This window comes from Chiloscyllium plagiosum, unplaced genomic scaffold (genome assembly GCF_037043375.1).
Source record: "Chiloscyllium plagiosum isolate Xiang-an unplaced genomic scaffold, Cpla_swu_hap1 HiC_scaffold_47, whole genome shotgun sequence".
NCBI classification, from domain to species: Eukaryota; Metazoa; Chordata; class Chondrichthyes; order Orectolobiformes; family Hemiscylliidae; genus Chiloscyllium; species Chiloscyllium plagiosum.
Genome location: NW_028270185.1, coordinates 27,347,546 through 27,366,198, shown reverse-complemented (window position 1 = coordinate 27,366,198; position 18,653 = coordinate 27,347,546). Strand labels below are relative to the sequence as shown.

At 43.5% G+C, this 18,653-nt stretch overlaps 1 long non-coding RNA gene across 1 annotated transcript in view; it reads right to left on the bottom strand.

The window, feature by feature from the left end:
• The window catches only part of LOC148136025 (uncharacterized), a 34,701-nt gene extending 17,729 nt beyond the window's left edge, over positions 1-16,972 (bottom strand). The window contains exons 1-2 of the long non-coding RNA XR_015754773.1: positions 16,874-16,972; positions 16,657-16,791 (exon numbers count right to left, since the gene is read on the bottom strand). This is a non-coding gene — a long non-coding RNA (uncharacterized LOC148136025). The remainder of the gene's footprint in view (positions 1-16,656; positions 16,792-16,873) is intronic.
• Between the last annotated feature and the right edge of the window lie 1,681 nt (positions 16,973-18,653).

Below are 18,653 nucleotides of genomic sequence, written 5' to 3'. Positions count from 1 at the left end.
TCTTGATCATTTACAGGTCACAGGATTATTCCCACACAGTATTGACCATCCTCATGGAAGAGGAAAATTTACACAAAGTGTCACCATGCACAGGCCATGGATCATTCACACACAGCATTGACAGTCCTCAAGCCACAGGATTTTTCCTACACAGTATTGACCATCCACTGGCACCAGGATTATTCTCACACTGTATTGACCATTCTCAGGCCACAGGATTATTCACACACAGTATTGACAATCCTCGGGTAGCAAAATTATTCACACACATGATTGACCGGCCTCAGGCCACAGGATTATTTACACACTATGTTGACAGTACAGAGGCCACAGGAGTATTCACACACAATATTCAACGTTCCCAGCCCACAGGATTATTCCCACACAGTATTGACGAACAAACGGCCACAGGATTAATAAACACATTGCCTTGACCATTCAGTACAAACATGCACAGGCCACAGTTTATTAACACCCAGCATTGACCATCCACAGGCCACAGTTTATTAACACCCAGTATTGACCATCCACAGGCCACAGTTATATTATCTCACAGCATTGACCATCCACAGGCCACAGGATTACTATCACACAGCATTAACCATCCACAGCCCACATTATTATTCACTCACAGTATTGACCATCCTTAGGCAAAGGGTTATACACACACAGTACTGACGATTCACAGACCATAGCATTATTCACACACAGTTTTGACTGCCCTCAGGCCCCATTATTATTCACCATCCTCCGTCCACAGGATTACTCTCACACAGTATTGATCATCCTCAGGTCAAGGGTTATTCATACACAGTATTGACCATCCTAAGACCATAAGATCATTCACACACTGTATTGACCAACTGGAGACCACAGGTTTAATGAACACATTCTCTTTACCAATTAACAGGTCACAGGAATATTCCCACTCAGTACTGACAATCCACAGGGCACAGGATTATTCACACACAGTATTGAACATCCTCAAGTTCAGGATTACTCTGACACACTATTGACCATTCACAGTCCACAGGATTGTTCACACATAGTATTGTTCATACGCAGTCCAAGGATTAGTCAAACACAGTATTGATGATTCACAGGCCCGAGGTTTATTCACACACTGTATTGACTAAACACAAGCCACAGGAGTATTCACACACAATGTTCAATATTCTCAGCCAACACGATTATTCAGATACAGTATTGACCAGCATACGGCCACAGGATTAATGAACACTTTGTCTTGATCATTTACAGGTCACAGGATTGTTCCCACACAGGATTTACCATCCTCAGGCCATGGATTATTCATACACAGTATTGACCATCCTCAGGTACCAGGATTATTCACACACTGTATTGACCATTATCAGGGCACAGGATTATTCATATACAGTATTGACTTACCTCAAGCCACAGGATTTTTCACACACAGTATTGACGATCCTCAGGCCACAGGATTATTTTCACAAGGTATTGACCATCATCAGGCCACAGGATTATTCACACACAGCATTGACCATTCTCAGGCCACAAGATTATTCCCACACAGTATTGAGCATTCATAATTCCCAGGATTATTTACACACATTATTGACCATCCTCAGTACACAGGGATACTAACAAAAAATTAAACATTCTCAGGTCACATGAATACTCAAACACAGTATTGACCACCATTAGGCCACAGGATTAATGAACACACTGTCTTGACTCTTTACAGGTCTCAGTTTCATTCATACACAGTTTTGACCATTCTTAGGCCACAGGATTGTTCACACAGTGTATTGATCACCCTCAGGCTGCAGGTTTATTCACAGACAGTACTCACTACCCTCAGGTCACAGGATTGTTCACACACAGTAAAGACCATCCAAGGGTTATTCACACACAGTATTCAGCATTCACTGCGCACAGGATTATTCATACATAGTTTTGACCTTCCTCAGACCAAAGGATTATTCCCATACAGAAGTGACCATCCTCAGGCCATGGGATAATTCCCACAGAGTGCTGGCCATCCTCAGGCCACAGGATTGTTCACAAATAATATTGACCAGCCTCGTGCCGCAGGATTATTCGCACACAGTATTCATCATTCACAGTCCACAGCATTATTCACACACAGCATAGACTGTTAACAGACCACAGGATTATTCAGGAGAAAGTGAGGTCTGCAGATGCTGGAGATCAGAGATGGAAATGCGTTGCTGGAAAAGCGCAGCAGGTCAGGCAGCATCTAGGGAACAGGAGAATTGACGTTTCGGGCATTAGCACTTCTTCAGGAAGGGCTAATGCCTAATTCCTGAAGAAGGGCTAATGCCCGAAACGTCGATTCTCCTGTTCCCTAGATGCTGCGTGACCTGCTGCGCTTTTCCAGCAACACATTTCCATCACAGGATTATTCACACAGAGCATTGAATAACCCTAGTCAACAGGATTAATCGCACATATTTTTGACCATACTCAGGCTACAGGATTGCTCACACACAGTATTGACCATCCTCAGGCCAAGGGTTATTAACACACAGTATTGACCATTCACGGGTCAGAGGATTATTCACACGTGGTATTGACCATTCACTATCCAAGGATAATTCACACACAGCATTGACCGTCACAGGCCACAGGGTTATTCACACACAATATTGAACATCCTCAGGGCACAGGATTTATCAGTATTGACCATCATCAGACCACAAGGTTATTCACATACTGTATTAACCAGCCTCCGGCCACAAGATTATTCACAACAGTATTGACCATGCACAAGCCACAGATTATTCCCACACAGTATTGACCATTCACAGGGCACAGGATTATTCACACACAGCATTGACTAGAACATGGCCACAGGATTAATGAACACTCTGTCTTCAACATTTGCAAGTCACAGGATTATTCCCACATTGTATTGACAATTCTCAGACCACATCATTATTCACACATAGTATTGACCAGCCTCCGGCCACAGGATTAATGAACACACTGTATTGACCATTTACACATCACAGGATTATTCCCACACAATATTGACCATCCTCAAGCCACGGGATTGTTCACACACACAGTATTGACCATCCTCAGGGCATGGATTTTTCACACACAATATTGACAATCCTCAGGCCACAGGATTATTCACACACTGTATTGAACATCCTCAGGCCACAGGATTATTTACACATAGTATTGACAGGAGACAGACCGCAGGATTACTCACACACAGTATTCACAATTCTCAGGCCACAGGATTACTCTCACACTGTATTCACAATCCTCAGACCTCAGGATTATTCGCACACTGCATTGAACATCCTCAGGCCACTGGATTATTCGCACACAGTACTGACCATCCTCAGGACACACTAGTATTCACACACAATATTCAATATTCCCAGCCCACAGCATTATTCACACACAATATTGATTGGAACACAACCACAGGATTAATGAACACACTGTCTTAACCATTTACATGGTCACAGAATTACTTCCACACAATATTAACTATCTTCAAGCCACAGGATTGTTCACACACAGTATTGAACATCCTGAGACCACAGGAGTATTCACACACTGTATTGACCATTCTCAGGCCACAGGATTATTCACACATAGTATTGACCAGCATACGGCCACAGGATTAATGAACACACTGTCTTGACCATTTACAGGTCACAGAAATATTCGCACCCAGTATTGACCATCCTCAAGCCACTGGATTGTTCACACTCAGTATTGACCATACTCAGGCCACAGAATTATTCTCACACAGTATTGCCCATTCTCAGGCCACAGGATTGTTCACACACAGTATTGCCCATTCTCAGGCCACAGGAGTAATCACACACGCTATTGACTATCCTCAGGGCACATGATTATTTTCACACTGTATTGACCATCATCAGGCTACAGGAATATTCACTCACAGTAGTGACAATTCTCCAATTACAGGATTGTTCAAAAGCAGTATTGGCGATTCACAAGCCAGAGCATTATGCATACATGGTATTGATCATTCACTGTCCAAAGGATTATTCCCACACAGTATTGACCATCCTCAGGCCAAAGGATTATTCACACACAGTTTTGATGAGTCACAGGCCACAGGATTATTCCCATACATTATTGACTATTCTAAAGCCACAGGATTATTCACACACAGTATGGCTGTCCTCAGGCAACGTAATTTTTCACACAATGTATGGAGCATTCTCAGGCCACAGGATTATTCCCTCACTGTATTGAATATCCTCGGACAGCAGGATATTTAACACACACAGTATTGACTATCCTTCGGCCCAACGGTTATTCCCACACAGTATTGACCATTCTCAGTCCACATGATTATTCACACACAGTATATACCACCATACGGCCACAGTATTAATGAACGCACTGTCTTAATCATTTACACATCACATGATTATTTCCACGCAGTATTAACAATTCTCAGGCCACAGCAATGTTCACACACAGTATTGACCATTCACAGGGCACAGGATTTATTCACACACAGTATTGACTAGCATAAGGCCACAGGATTAATGAACACTCAGTCTTCAACTTTTGCAGGTCACAGGATTGTTCCAACATAGAATTCACAATCCTCAGGCTACATGATTATTCACACACAGTATTGACCAGCCTACAGCCACAGGAGTAATGAGCACACTGTCTTGATCATTTACAGGTCACAGGATTATTCCCACATAGTATTGACCCTCCTGAAGTCACAGGATTATGTACACACAGTATTGACCATCCTCAGGCCATGAATTATCCACACAACGTATTGACAATCCTCAAGCCACAGGATTTTTCCTACACAGTATTGATCATCCTTAGGCAACAGGATTATTCTCACACTATATTGACCATTCTCAGGCCACAGGATTATTAATAAATGGTATTGAACAACCTCAGGCAACACGATTGTTCACACACTGTATTGACCATCCACAGGCCAAGGGTTATTCACGCACAGTATTGACCATCCTCAGGACACAGTATTATTTGCAAACAATATTGACCATGCACAGGCCACAGATTTTTAACACATAGTATTGACCATCCACAGCCCACATGATTATTATAACACAGCATTGACCATCCACAGGGCACATCATTATTCACACACAGTATTGCCCATCCTGAGGCAAAAGGCTATTCGCACACAGTATTGACCATCCTTAGGCCAAGGGTTATTCACACACAGTATTTACGATTCACGGGCCAAAGGATTATTCACCCACAGTATTGACCATCCTCAGGCCACAGGATTACTCACACATAGTATTGACCATTCACAGTCCACAGCATTGACCAACTTCAGGCCACAGGATTATTCACACACAATATTGACCATTCTCAGTCCACGGGATTATTTTCACACAGGATTGACAATCCTCGGGTAGCAAAATTATTCACACACATTATTGACCAGCCTCAGGCCACAGGATTAATTACACACTGTGTTGACAGTACAGAGGCCACAGGAGTATTCACACACAATATTCAACATTCTCAGCCCACAGGATTATTCACACACAGTATTGACCAACATACGGCCACAGGATTAATAAACACATTGCCTTGACCATTCAGTACAAACAGTACTGAACATGCACAGGCCACAGTTTTATTGACAAATAGTATTGAACATGCATAGGCCACAGATTATTGATACACAGTATTGACCAGTCACATTCCACAGGATTTTCAGCACACAGTATGGAGCGTCCTCAGGCAACATAAGTTTTCACACACTGTATTGACCATCCTCAGGCCACAGGATTATTCCCTCACTGAATTGAACATCCTCGGGCAGCAGGACATTTAACACACACAGTATTGACTATCCTTCGGTCCAACGGTTATTCCCACATAGTATTGACCATGCTCAGTCCACAGGATTATTCACACACAGTATTGACCACCATCCGGCCACAGCATTAATGAACACACTGTCTTGATCATTTACACGTCACAGGATTATTTCAATGCAGGATTGACGCGTCTCAGGCCACAGCAATATTCACACACAGTATTGACCATTCAAAGAGCACAGGATTATTCCCACACAGTATTGACCAGCATATGGCCATAGGATTAACGAACACACTTTCTTGACCATTTACAGGTCACAGGATTATTCCCACACAGTATTGATGATTCTCAGGCCACAGGATTATTCACACACAGTATTGACCAGCATACGGACACAGGATTAACGAACACACTGTCTTGACCATTCACAGGGTACATGATTATTCCCACACAGTATTGACTATCCTTAAACCATGGGATTGTTCACACACAGTATTGACCATTGTCAGGCCATATGATTATTCACACACAGTGAAGACCATTCTCTGGCCACAGGATTATTCCCACACAGTATTGTCCAACCTTTGGCCACAGGATTATTCACACACTGTATTGACCATCCTCAGGCAACAATATTTTTCACACACTGTATTTACCATCCTCAGGCCAGAGGATTATTCACACACAGTATTGAACATCTTCAGGCCACTGGATTATTCCCGCACACTATTGACCTTTCTCAGGCCACAGGATTATTCACAGACAGTATTGACCAGCATCAGGCCAGAGGATTATTCAACACAGTATTGATCATCATCTGGCCACAGAACTATTTACACACAGTGTTGGCAGTACACAGGTCACAGGATTACTCACACACAGTATTCACAATTCTCCATCCACTGGATTATTCTCACACAGGATTGACTATTCTTAGGCCAAAGGGCTATTCCAACACAGTATTGGCCATTCTCAATCCACATGATTATTCGCACACAGTTTTGACTACCCTCAGGCCACTGGATTATTAACACATAGTATTGACCATTCACGGCTCACAGGATTATTATCACACAGCATTGACAATCCACAGTCCACATTATTATTCTCACACAGTATTGCCCATCCTTATGCAAAGACTTATTCACACAGTATTTACGATTCACAGGCCACAGGATTAGTGACACACAGTATTGACTGACCTCAGTCCACAGGATTATTCACACACGGTATTGAGCATACACACGGTACTGAACATTCACAGTGCACAGGATTATTCACACACTGCATTGACAATGCACAGTCCAAAAGATTATTCGCACACAGTATTGACCATCCACCGTCCACAGGATTGCTCATACACAGTATTTACCATCCTAAAACCATAGGATTATTCACACAGAGTATTGACCATTCACAGTCCACAGCAATATGCACACATACCATTGACCATTCACAGGGCACAGGATTATTCACACCCAGTATTGAACAACCTCAGGCAACAGGATTAATTACATACAGTTCTGACCATCCTCTGGCCACAGGATTGTTCACACATAGTATTGATCATCCTCAGGCCAAGGGGTTTTCACACACAGTATTTACCATCCTCCGTCCAAAGGATTACTCACACACAGTATTGATCATCCTCAGGCTTAGAGGTTTTTTTACACACTGTATTGACCATTCACACTGCAGAGGATTATCCACACACAGAATTGACCATCCTCATACCACAGGATCAATCATTTACTGTACTGACCAACCTCAGGCCACAGGAGTATTCACACACAGTATTCAACATTCTCAGCCAACAGGATTATTCCCACACAGTATTAACCAGCCTACGGCCACAGCATTAATGAACACGCTGTATTGACCATTTACAGGTCACAGGATTTTACACACACAGTATTGACCATCCTCAATCCACAGGATTGTTCACACACAGTACTGACTATCCTTAGGCCACAGGATTATACACACACACAGTATTGACAAACCTCAGGCCACAGGATTATGCATACACAGTATTGAACATCCTCAGGCCACAGGAGTATACACACACATTACTGACCAGCCTCAGGCCTCAGGATTAATCGCACACAGTATTAAACAACCTCAGGCCAGAATAATATTCACACACAGTAATGACTATCCACAGACCACAGGATTATTCCTACACAGTATTGTCCATCCTCAGGTCAAAGGATTTTTCACACACATTATTGATCATCCTCAGGCCACAGGATTATTTTTACACAATATTGACAGTACACAGGCCAAAGGGTTATTCCCACACAGTATTGTCCATCCTCAGGCCAAAGGATTATTTACAAACGTTATTGATAGAACACAGGCCACAGGATTATTCGCACACTGTATTGACCATTCACAGGCCAAAGGGTTATTCCCACACAGTATTGATCATCCTCAGGCTACAGGATTATTATCACACTGCATTTACCATCCACAGGCCACAGGATTATTCACACACAGTATTACCCATCCTTAGGCAAAGAGTTAGTCACACACAGTATTGACCATCCTCAGGCCGCAGGATTATTCACACTGTCCATTGACCATTTACAGTCCAAAGGATTATTCACACACAGTATTGACCATCCTCTAGCCAATGGTTCTTCGCACATAGTATTGACCATCCTCAGGCCAAGGGTTATTCACACACAGTATTGACCATTCACAGGCCAAAGGATCATTCACAAACTGAGTTGACCAATCTCAAGCCACAGGGGTATTCACACACAATATTCAACATTCTGAGCCCACACGATTATGCACACACTTTATTGACCAGCATGTGGCCACAGGATTATTCACACACTGTATTGATCATCCTCAGGCCACAGGATTATTCACACATTGTATTGACATATGTCAAGCCACAAGATTATTCTCACACAGTATGGACCACCCTCAGGCCAAAGGATTATTCACACACAGAATTGATCATCCTCAGGCCACAGGATTATTCTCACACAGATTGACTATCCTCAGGCCACAGGATTATTTACACACAGAATTGACCAACCGCAGACCACAGGATTATTCTCACACAGATTGACTATCCTCAGGCCACAGGATTATTTACACACAGAATTGACCAACCGCAGACCACAGGATTATTCTCACACAGTATTGACCATCCTCTGGCCACAGGATTATTCACATACCATATTGTCTATCCACATGCCAAGGGTTATTCACACACAGTACTGGCTACACAAAGTGAGAGCGTTAGAGGTGCTCGGAGGAGCAAACAGAGTTGTGGAGTGTTGTTGCGACTGGAAAAGGGTCTGAAAAGGATTTTACAGAGACAGGGTGGACTGTAGTTATTGCGAAAAACTACAGAAATAGTGATTATTGTACTGAGTGCAGGATGAGATTATTGAGATTCGCCATGTTATCAAGACTGGAGCAATTTACAAATAGGAAGAATCATCAGTATTGGAGTAGGGATCAAATTAATAGTGGGATTGTGGGCGGGGTTCAGGTTACAGAAGTAAGATCTTTTCTGGGAATTACAAGCATTCAAGGCCCTGGCACAGATGAGTTGGACCGAAAGGTAGGTTTCCTTGCTGAATGACTCCATCCCATGACAAAAGTCAGCGTGATAGGGAGAAATATAGAACAGAAAGATCCCAGGATTCAAAACCATCTCCTTGGGGGAGGCCTGCTTTTCCCTCTGTAGTACTGATCCTCACTAAGACAGCACAGGCCTGGATTGATAACTGTTAACTTCCTATATTGACATAGGAAGGCTCAATACAGCAGAGATGAAAGTAAACAAGAGAGTGGGGATTGAGCCTGGGACCATCACACTCTGTGTTCACCCTTCAACTCTGCATCTATGTCATGTCCTCCATACCAAAGATCGATCGCTGAAATGCTCTCTGCTCAGTTCACTGAGTGGTCCTATCTCGCTGCAGGATTTCTTGAAGGCTCCAGGTCTCTCTTCCCTCTGAATGAAATGTATCCCAATCTGCTTTGGGAGGTAAGGGAGGAGATTGCTGGGGCCCTGGTGGATATATTTAATACATTGCTGACCACGGATGAAATGCCGAATGACTGGAGGATAGCAAATGTGGTTCCTTTGTTCGAGAAGGGCAGCAGGGATAGGCCAGGAAATTACAGAGCAGATAGGTAACCCCATTAGAGGAACGATGTGTAAGATTTGGAAAGGGTTCAGTGGAGATTTACAAGGATGTTACCTGGTATAGATGGAATGTGATATGAGGAACTTGAAGCTGTTTTTGTTCGAGAGAAGACATTTGAGATGAATTATTTGAGACATTAAGATAATCAGAAAGTGAAATGGATTGGACAGTGAGAGCCGTTTTCCTCAGATGGTGATCTGAGGGGGAGATAGCTTTAAATTGAGGGGTGAAAGATATATGACAGATGTCAGAGATAGTTTCTTTACTCAGAGTAGTAGGGGCATGGAACAAACTGCCTGCAACAGGAGTCGATCTACTAACCTTAAGGGCATTTAAACAGTCATTGGATAGTCACATGGATGAGAATGGAATAGTGTTGGCTACTTGGGCTTCGCATTGGTTCCACAGGTTGGCACAACATCGAGAGCCGAAGGGCCGCCATGTTCTATGTTCTAGAGGGAATAAACATAAGGTGAGAGGGGAAAGACTTCAAAGGGATTGGAGGAGAACATTTTTCACACAAAGGATGGTGCAGGTGGTAGAGAAAATACAATAACAACATGTAAAAAAGATTTTGGCAGAAACATGGAGAGGAGAAGGTTTGAAGGGATTTGGGTCAAATGCAGGGAAACGCGACTCGGTCAGGGACTCTGGTCAACATGGACTAGTTGGATCGAAGGAACTATTTTCGTGCTGCATGACTCAGTCTCCTCCTCCAATAACTGGAGACAACCGAGATAAGGCATGTTGTAGACACTGAAGCAAGTTACAGCGATAGGGATAGTAATCTGGAATGCAGTACGTTTCAAATACGTGGAGTGACTGTTGGGATAGGAGGAGGTTACAGAGATACGAACTGTTATCGGAGTTAAAAATTATTGAAGACACCGGTCCACAAGACATGCCATAGGTGCCGTGTTGGAGTGTAGGAAGTTTTAGTACAACAGAACTTAAAGTAGGGGTGGGGATTGTGCGTGGGGTGGGCCTGTACTGTATTCCCCCTCCAGATCTTTATCGATGTCATGTCTTGTTAACAGAGGTTTGGACCCTTCTCATTCCTCTCTTCTCGGTTATCGAGACTGAATGAAGTTATCAGTACTGATGGTTGCAGAGTTAGCAAGGACTCTTCAGACTGGCCACGGTTACCGGCAGAGAGAGTTGTTCAGACTGGAAGAGGTGACAGTCATCAATAGGATGGTACACATTCACGGATGATTTTCGTGACTGCAGGAGGTTACAGAGTTAAGAAGGCTAGTAGTGATGGGAGGAGGTCACAGAGATAGATAAAATTGCAGAGATTGGCCGAGGTTACAGATCTGGGGAACGGTCACGTGGCTTCATAATTTACACAAAGGGAGAATGGGCAGGAATAGCTGTGGGAGCTGGAGGGGTTTATACAGATAAGAAGGTTTATAGGGATGGTAGAAGGTTCATGGGAGTGAGGTGCTGTCGGATAGGATGGAGGAGTGCTGTGGGGATTGGAGAAGTTTGCAGTGATATCATATGATGGAAAGGCTTGAGGAAGGTACACAGATGGGGCGATTGGTAAGGGCTGGAGGATATTAAAGAGGCAGGGTGGGCTGTAGGTACTAGACATTTTGACAGAGATAAGGATAAGGTAGTGTTTGGGGATAATGACCATAATTCTATACGTTTTGAAGTCATGATGGAAAGAGCTAAGGATCATGCAGAAGTTGTGTGTCTAAATTTGGGGAATGCCACTTATCATTTCATTATCACTATCACTGATCATTATTACTAGCATTAGACAGGATTTGAAAAATATAGACTCAGAGGAACTATTTGCAGTCGAGCCTACAATTGGAAAAAGGGAGTATTTTCAAGTGATACATTGAGAATTCAGGGCCAGCGTGTACCATGAACAGTGAATGACAAAGGCACCAAGTTCAGCGAATACTAATCAAGTGATATTGTGAGTTTGGTAAAGAAAATACAGTGCAATAAAACCAGGTGAAGCCCTTCAACAACTATAGAGAGTGCAAGGGGGTCCTTAAAAATGAGGGGCACTCAATGGCCATGAAACCTCCTTGGCAGACACTAGTAAGGAAAAGCTACAAGATATTTTATGACGAGAGTCAGACTAAGAAGATTCCCAGCTAAAGAGTGCGGCCTGTTGGAAACCAAAGGGACGATCTGCGCATGGAGCCAGAGGAAGTAGCTGAGCTCTTCAATGTATGCTTCCCATCTGTATTCACACAGGAGAAAGATACTGTAGCCAGGGAATTCAGTTGGGATGTGAGACTCGAGAACATGTTAAGATCAATAAGGAGGTATTAAATGCTTTCACAGGCATAAAGGGGGAGAAATCCCCAGTGCCCAATGAAATGTATTGCAGGCTGCAGTGGGAGGTAAGGGAGGAGATTGCTGGGGCCCTGGTGGATCTATTTAATACTTTGCTGGCCACAGGGATATTAGGTAAAAATTGGGAACAATTCTGAGGGACAAGATGTATCAACATTGAAAAGGAAGGAATAGATTCAGGACAGATTTTGTAAATGAAAACCCTGTCTGATGAATTCAATTGAGTTTTTTTGAAAAGTTATCTAAAAATATTTATGTGAGCAGTGCAGATGATGTGGTTATCATGGTGTTCGGTAAGGCCTTTGACAAGGTCTCAGTCAATATGTAAATGGCCCAACTGGAGAAAGGAGCGAAACCTGACATCCCCTTGGGAAACAAGGTAAGGAATAGGACTGAGGTGTTAGTGAGGGAGCACTTTGGCAAAGTGACCGCAATTCTATTAGTTTGAAAATAGCTTTGCTGAAAGACAGGCCTGGTCCAAAGGTTAAAGTTATAAAATGTGGCAAGACAAATCTCGATAGTATTAGACATGAACCTTTTGAAAAAGTTGATTAGAGAGTCTATTTGCAGGTAAAGGGAATTCTGGCAATTGGGAATATTTTAGATGTGAGATAAAAGGACCGTTCAGCACCAGCATGTTCCTGTTAGTGTGCAGCTCAATGCTGGCAGCTTTCGGAAACACTGGCGGTCTACTGAGACTCTGGTCAAAGAAAAGGGGGCACATGTCAGGTATAGCCAGCTGGATCAAGGGAATCCCTGAGGAGCATAGGGGCTGTAGGAATACTCCTTGGATGGAAATCAGGAATGCAGAAAGGGGACATGAAATAACTTTGACAGATAAAGTTAAGGAGAATCCAAAGATATTCTACAAGTGTATTAAGAGCAAAAGAAGAGCTCGGGACAAAACCAGTATTCTTTATGATCAACAAATCCAACAATGTGTGAAACTATAAGATCCTAAACAAATATTTCACTTTGGAGCTTACTGTGGATAAGGTCTGGGGCGCTCAGGGAATTAAACATTGTTTGGCCAGACCACTATTGGAATATTGTGTGCAATTCTGGTCTCAATGCCATCGGAGGGATGTTGTGGAACTTGAAAAGGTTCAGAAGAAATGAATAAGGATGTTGCCAGGATTGGCAGGTTTGCGCTACAGAGAAAAGCTGAATAGACTGGGATTATTTTTACTTTAACATGGGTCGCTGAGGAGTTATCTTATAAAGGTTTTGTAAAATCATGATGAGCATGGATAGGGTCAATAGATAAGAGACTTTTCTCCGGTCGTGGGGGGGGTGGGGGTGGGGGGGGGGGGGGGGGGGTGGAGCCCAAATCTTCAAGACTCAAGGTGAGAGGAAAAGATTTAGGTGAAGATTTAGAAGGGACCAAAGGGACAACTGGTTCCTGCAGAGGTTGGTATATGTTTGATATAAGCTGCCAGAAGAAATAGTGGAGGCTGACAGAAATATATTTAGCAGGCATCTGGATGTGTATATAAATAGGAGGATTTTAGAGGGATATTGGCAAAGTTCTGGCAAAACGTCATGGTGGAGTTGGACCAAAGGGTGAGTTTCCATGTTGTACATCTCGATGACTCCATGTCTTGAAATGAGTCCACATTATAGAAGAGGCGGTGTTGGAAGTTTTAAAACATAGAGGTAGATAAATCCCCAGGACCTGATCAAGTGTATCTCAGAACATTGTGGGAAGCTGGGGAAGAAATTGTAGGGGCCTGAGCAGTGATATTTGTGGCATTCTGGGCAGTGATGGAGGTTTTCTGAGATTACAAAGGGATTTTGATGAAATGAGTGAATGGCTGAAAAACTGCAGATGGAGTTCAATTCGGGTAAATGCGAGGTAATGCATTTAGGTTACAACAAACAAGGGTCGAGCTTTCACAATTAATGGTAGGGTCTTCAGTAGTATTGTACGCCTTGGGGTTCAGGTACGTTTGCCACAAGGAGAGACAGGATGGTTATAAAGGGTACTTGCCTTCATTGCTCAGTCATTCGAGTTTAGGAGTTTGGGAAGTCATGTGGAGATTGTACAGGACATTGGTAAGGCCTGTTCTGGAATACTCTGCCCAGTTATAGGAAGGATATTAAGCTGGAGAGGGTTCAGATCACATTTACCGGGATGGTGATGGGTATAGAAGGTTTCAGTTATAAAGGAAGGTTGTACAGTCTGGGACATTTTTCACTTGAGCCTGGAGGCTGAGAGGTGACCGTATAGAAGTCTACAAAATAAGAAGGGGTATAGATAGAGTTAATGTGACTTGTCTTGTCCAAATAGCAGGTCATTTTAGGACTAGGGGCTACATTTCTTAAGGTTAGAAGGGAGAGATTTACAATCAGAAAACATGAGGAGCAAACTGTTACAGAGTGTGTTTTGTGTGTGTAATGAAATTTCCAAGGAAGGGGTGAATGTGTGTACAATTACAATGCTTAAAATATTAGTACAGGAATAGGAAAGGTTTGAAGGGATGTGATCCAGGAACAGGCAGGAGGGACAAGGTTAGTTTAAGATTATGGTCGGCATCAACCGAACAGCTAAATTCCGTGCTGTATGACTACATGATGATGAAAATAATGCTGTGGCCTTATTTAAGAAAGACTGCAAGGGGAAGCCAAGGAACTGCAGACTGAGCAGACAGAAATCAAGGATCGGTAAGGTGTTGGAGATCATTCTGAGACGTAGGATTTACATGCATTTGGAAAGACAAGGATTGATTACAGACAGTTAGAGTGGCTTTGTGCGTGGGAAAACATGTCTCACAAACTTGACTGATTTTGTTGAATATGTGACCAAAATAGACAGATGAAGGCAGAGCAATAGACATTGTTTCTGACTTCAGCAAGGCCTTTGACAGGGTTGAGCAGGGTACACTGGTTAGTAAGGTTAGATCACATGGGATCAGCAAGAGCTAGGCAACTGGATACACAATGGGTTTGATAGGAGGAGGCAGAGGGTTGTTGTTCAGACTGGAGGCCTCTGACCAGCAGTGTGCTGTAAGGATTGGTGCTGGGGCCACTGTTGTGCATCAACTACATAGACAATTTGGGTGAAAATATAGGAGTCACTGTTGTTATGTTTGTGGATACCAATATTTGTGGTCTCCTGTGCAGTAAATACAGTTATCAAAGGGGATCATGATCAACAGGGCCAATGGGCTAAGGAATGAAAGATGGAGTTGAATTCAGGTGTTGGATTTTGTTTCGGCAAACCAGGGTAGGGCCCTGGGCAGTGTTGTCGGAAAGAGAGAGACCAAGGGCTGCAGTTACATTGTTCCTGGGAAGTGACATCACAGGTGGACAGGGAGGGGAAAGCACTCTTTTTTGGCACACTTGCTGTCATTGGCCAGCGCTTTGTTCCATACATTGGACAAAGGACCGAGTGAATGAATTGGAGCTATTTGTAATATTGCCCTCAATATTTGTCTTGGACATAGGAGGCAACGGGTGACCTTATAAAAGGTTTGTAAAACCATGCAGACCACAAGGAATGTGAATAGCCAAGGGTAGGTGAGCCCAAAACTGGAGGGTATAAGCAGGAGGTGGCAGAGCAAAGATTTAAAGAGGGAGTGGAGGGACAACATGATCCACAGAGGAAGGTGCAGAGACAGAACAGACTGCCAGAGGGAATGGTAGAAACAAGTACAATTACAACATGGAAAAGACACTTGGGCAGGTACATAGAGAGTGGACGGTTTGAAGAGACATGGGCCAAACGCAGTCAAACCTGACTTGTTCAGTTTCGGAAACCTGGTTAGCATAGACAGGTTGGGCTGAAGGGTCTGATTCCATGCTGCCTGACTCTATGTCTCCAGTTATTGGAGGAGGAGACAATCTAGACAAGGCATGTTGTTGAGACTGAAGCAAGTTACAGAGATAGGGATGGTAGTCTGGAATGCAGTACGTTTCAATTATGGGAAGGGACTGTAGACAGGGGAGGAGATGACAGAGCTAAGAGCTGTTATAGGAGTTAAAACTTATTGAAGAGACTGGTCCACAAGAAATGCCATAGATACAGTGTTGGGGGGGAAATACACAACAGAGAAATCCCAGGCAGCATTCCCACCCTCTCTTGAGAGGCCTGCTTTCCCCTCTGTTGCCCGGGTGCTCACAAAGACTGCACAGGTCTGGATTGATAACTGTGACATTCCCGACACTGTCTCAGTACAACAAAACTTACAGTGGGGTGGTGATTAAGCCTAAGGTGTGTCTGTACTGTACTCCCCCTCCAGCACTGTATCTCTGTCATGTCTTCTTAGCCAATCTTTGGAGCCCTCTCATTGCTCTCTGCTCTGTGCACCGTGAGTGATCTCACCTCACTGCAGGATTTATTGAAGGCTCCTGATCTCCCTTCCTTTTGCCTCTCTGGCTGACCAACCATCTTCAATGAGGTGATGGGTGAGACACCCAGCAGTTGGGAAGTCTACTGAGTCAGGAACTTCCTAAATACCTACAGGAGACAGAGAAATAGACAGACTCTGAAATTAGGGTGATGGAAACAGATGGAGAATGGTAATAATTGTCATACTGACCTGGAAAATCCCAGTCTCCATCCCTGGCCTATGCGGCCTCTTCTCTCTGGAGTGGACAATTCTGTTATCTCAGAATCTGGTGTAGCTGCAAGAGCAAGAGACACTGACAGAGGCAGCAATTAGACCCACACAGTGAGGGATACCATGTGGAGAGATACTGAGTGATATCAGCAGAGTATAGGGATGGGAAACCTGTAAGAAGGCAAAGTGATGGCCTGGTGGTATTATCGCCACGCTATTTATCCAGGAACTCAGCCCATGTTCAAAACCCACCATTGTAAATAGGTGAATGCATGAGTGCTGTGGGGACTGGAGAAGGTTACAGTGATATCATGTGCTGTAGAGGCTGGAGGAAGGTGCACAGATGGGGAGGTTGGTAAGGACTGAAGAATGTTAGAGCAAGGTGGGGCTGTAGGGTTCTGGATAGGATGATAGTGACAAGGATTTATGGAGCTTTTTTGAGCAGAGACCATAACTGTTAGCTTCACAGACATTATGGAAAGAGATAAGGATAATGCAGAAGCTAAGTATCTAAACTTTGGGAGGCTATTTATCATTATACTATACTGTCACTCGATGTTATCATTATCATTAGACTGGCAAGCCCTAACTGCAAGGAACTACACTTGTTGGAGTCTCTATTTGGAACATGGGAGATGTTTAATGTGATGCAGTGAGAATTCAGAGCCAATGTGTTTTGCGAGGAGTGAATGCCTCAGGCAGCACATCTCGCGAATACTGATCAAGCGATATTGTGAGTTTAATAAAGAAAATACAGTGCAATAAAGAAACAGCCGAGGAGCTTCTAAAGTAAAGAGAGTGCCGGGGTGGGGGGCGGGGGGAGGGATGCTTAAAAATGAACAGGCAAACAATAGTCACAAAATATCCTAAGCAGATAATGTTAAGGAAAAGTCACAAAGCATTTAGTAAGTATAGTTAGAGTAAGAGGATTCCTAACTAAGTAGTGGGGCCTGTTGGAAACCAAAGGGACAATCTGTGCATGGAGCCAAAGGAAGGTGGCGAGGTCTTCAAAGAGTACATCCCATCTGTATTCACACAGGAGAAATACATTGTAGCCGGGGATGGTGAGGTTCTGGAACACATTAAGATTAATGAGGAGGAGGCGTTAAATGTTTTCACAGGCAAAAAGGTGGAGAAATTCCCAGTAACGATAAAATATGTCCCAGGCTGCTATGGGAGGTAAGGAAGCAGATTGCTGGGGCCCTGGTGGATATAGTTGATACTTTGCTGGCCACAGGTGAAGTGCCGAATGACTGGAGGATCCCTAATGTGGTTCTTTTGTTCAAGAAGGGCAGCAGGGATAGGCCAGGAAATTACAGAGCAGATAGTCTGACAGCATTGGGAGGGAAATTATTGGAAACAATTCTGAGGAACACGATGAATCAACATTCGAAAGGACAGGAATACATTATGGATTGTCTGTATGGATTTCATAGAGGACTGTCCTCTGATATTCATGAGGGCAGAGCAGATGATGTGGTTTACATGGAGTTCATTAAGGTCTTTGACAAGGTCCCATATGGAAGTCTGGTCCAAAAGGGAAGAGCCCATGGGATCCAAGGCAAGTTTGTAAATTGGATTCACAATTGGTGGAGGGTTGCTTTTGTGATTGAAAGCCTTTGTCCAGCGGATGTACCACAGGGATCTGTGCTGGAACCATTGCTGGTTATTATGTACATTAATAACTTGGATATGAAAGCAGAAGGAATCATTAGTAGGTTTACAGATGACATGAAAGGTGAGGGCGTTGCCCACAGTG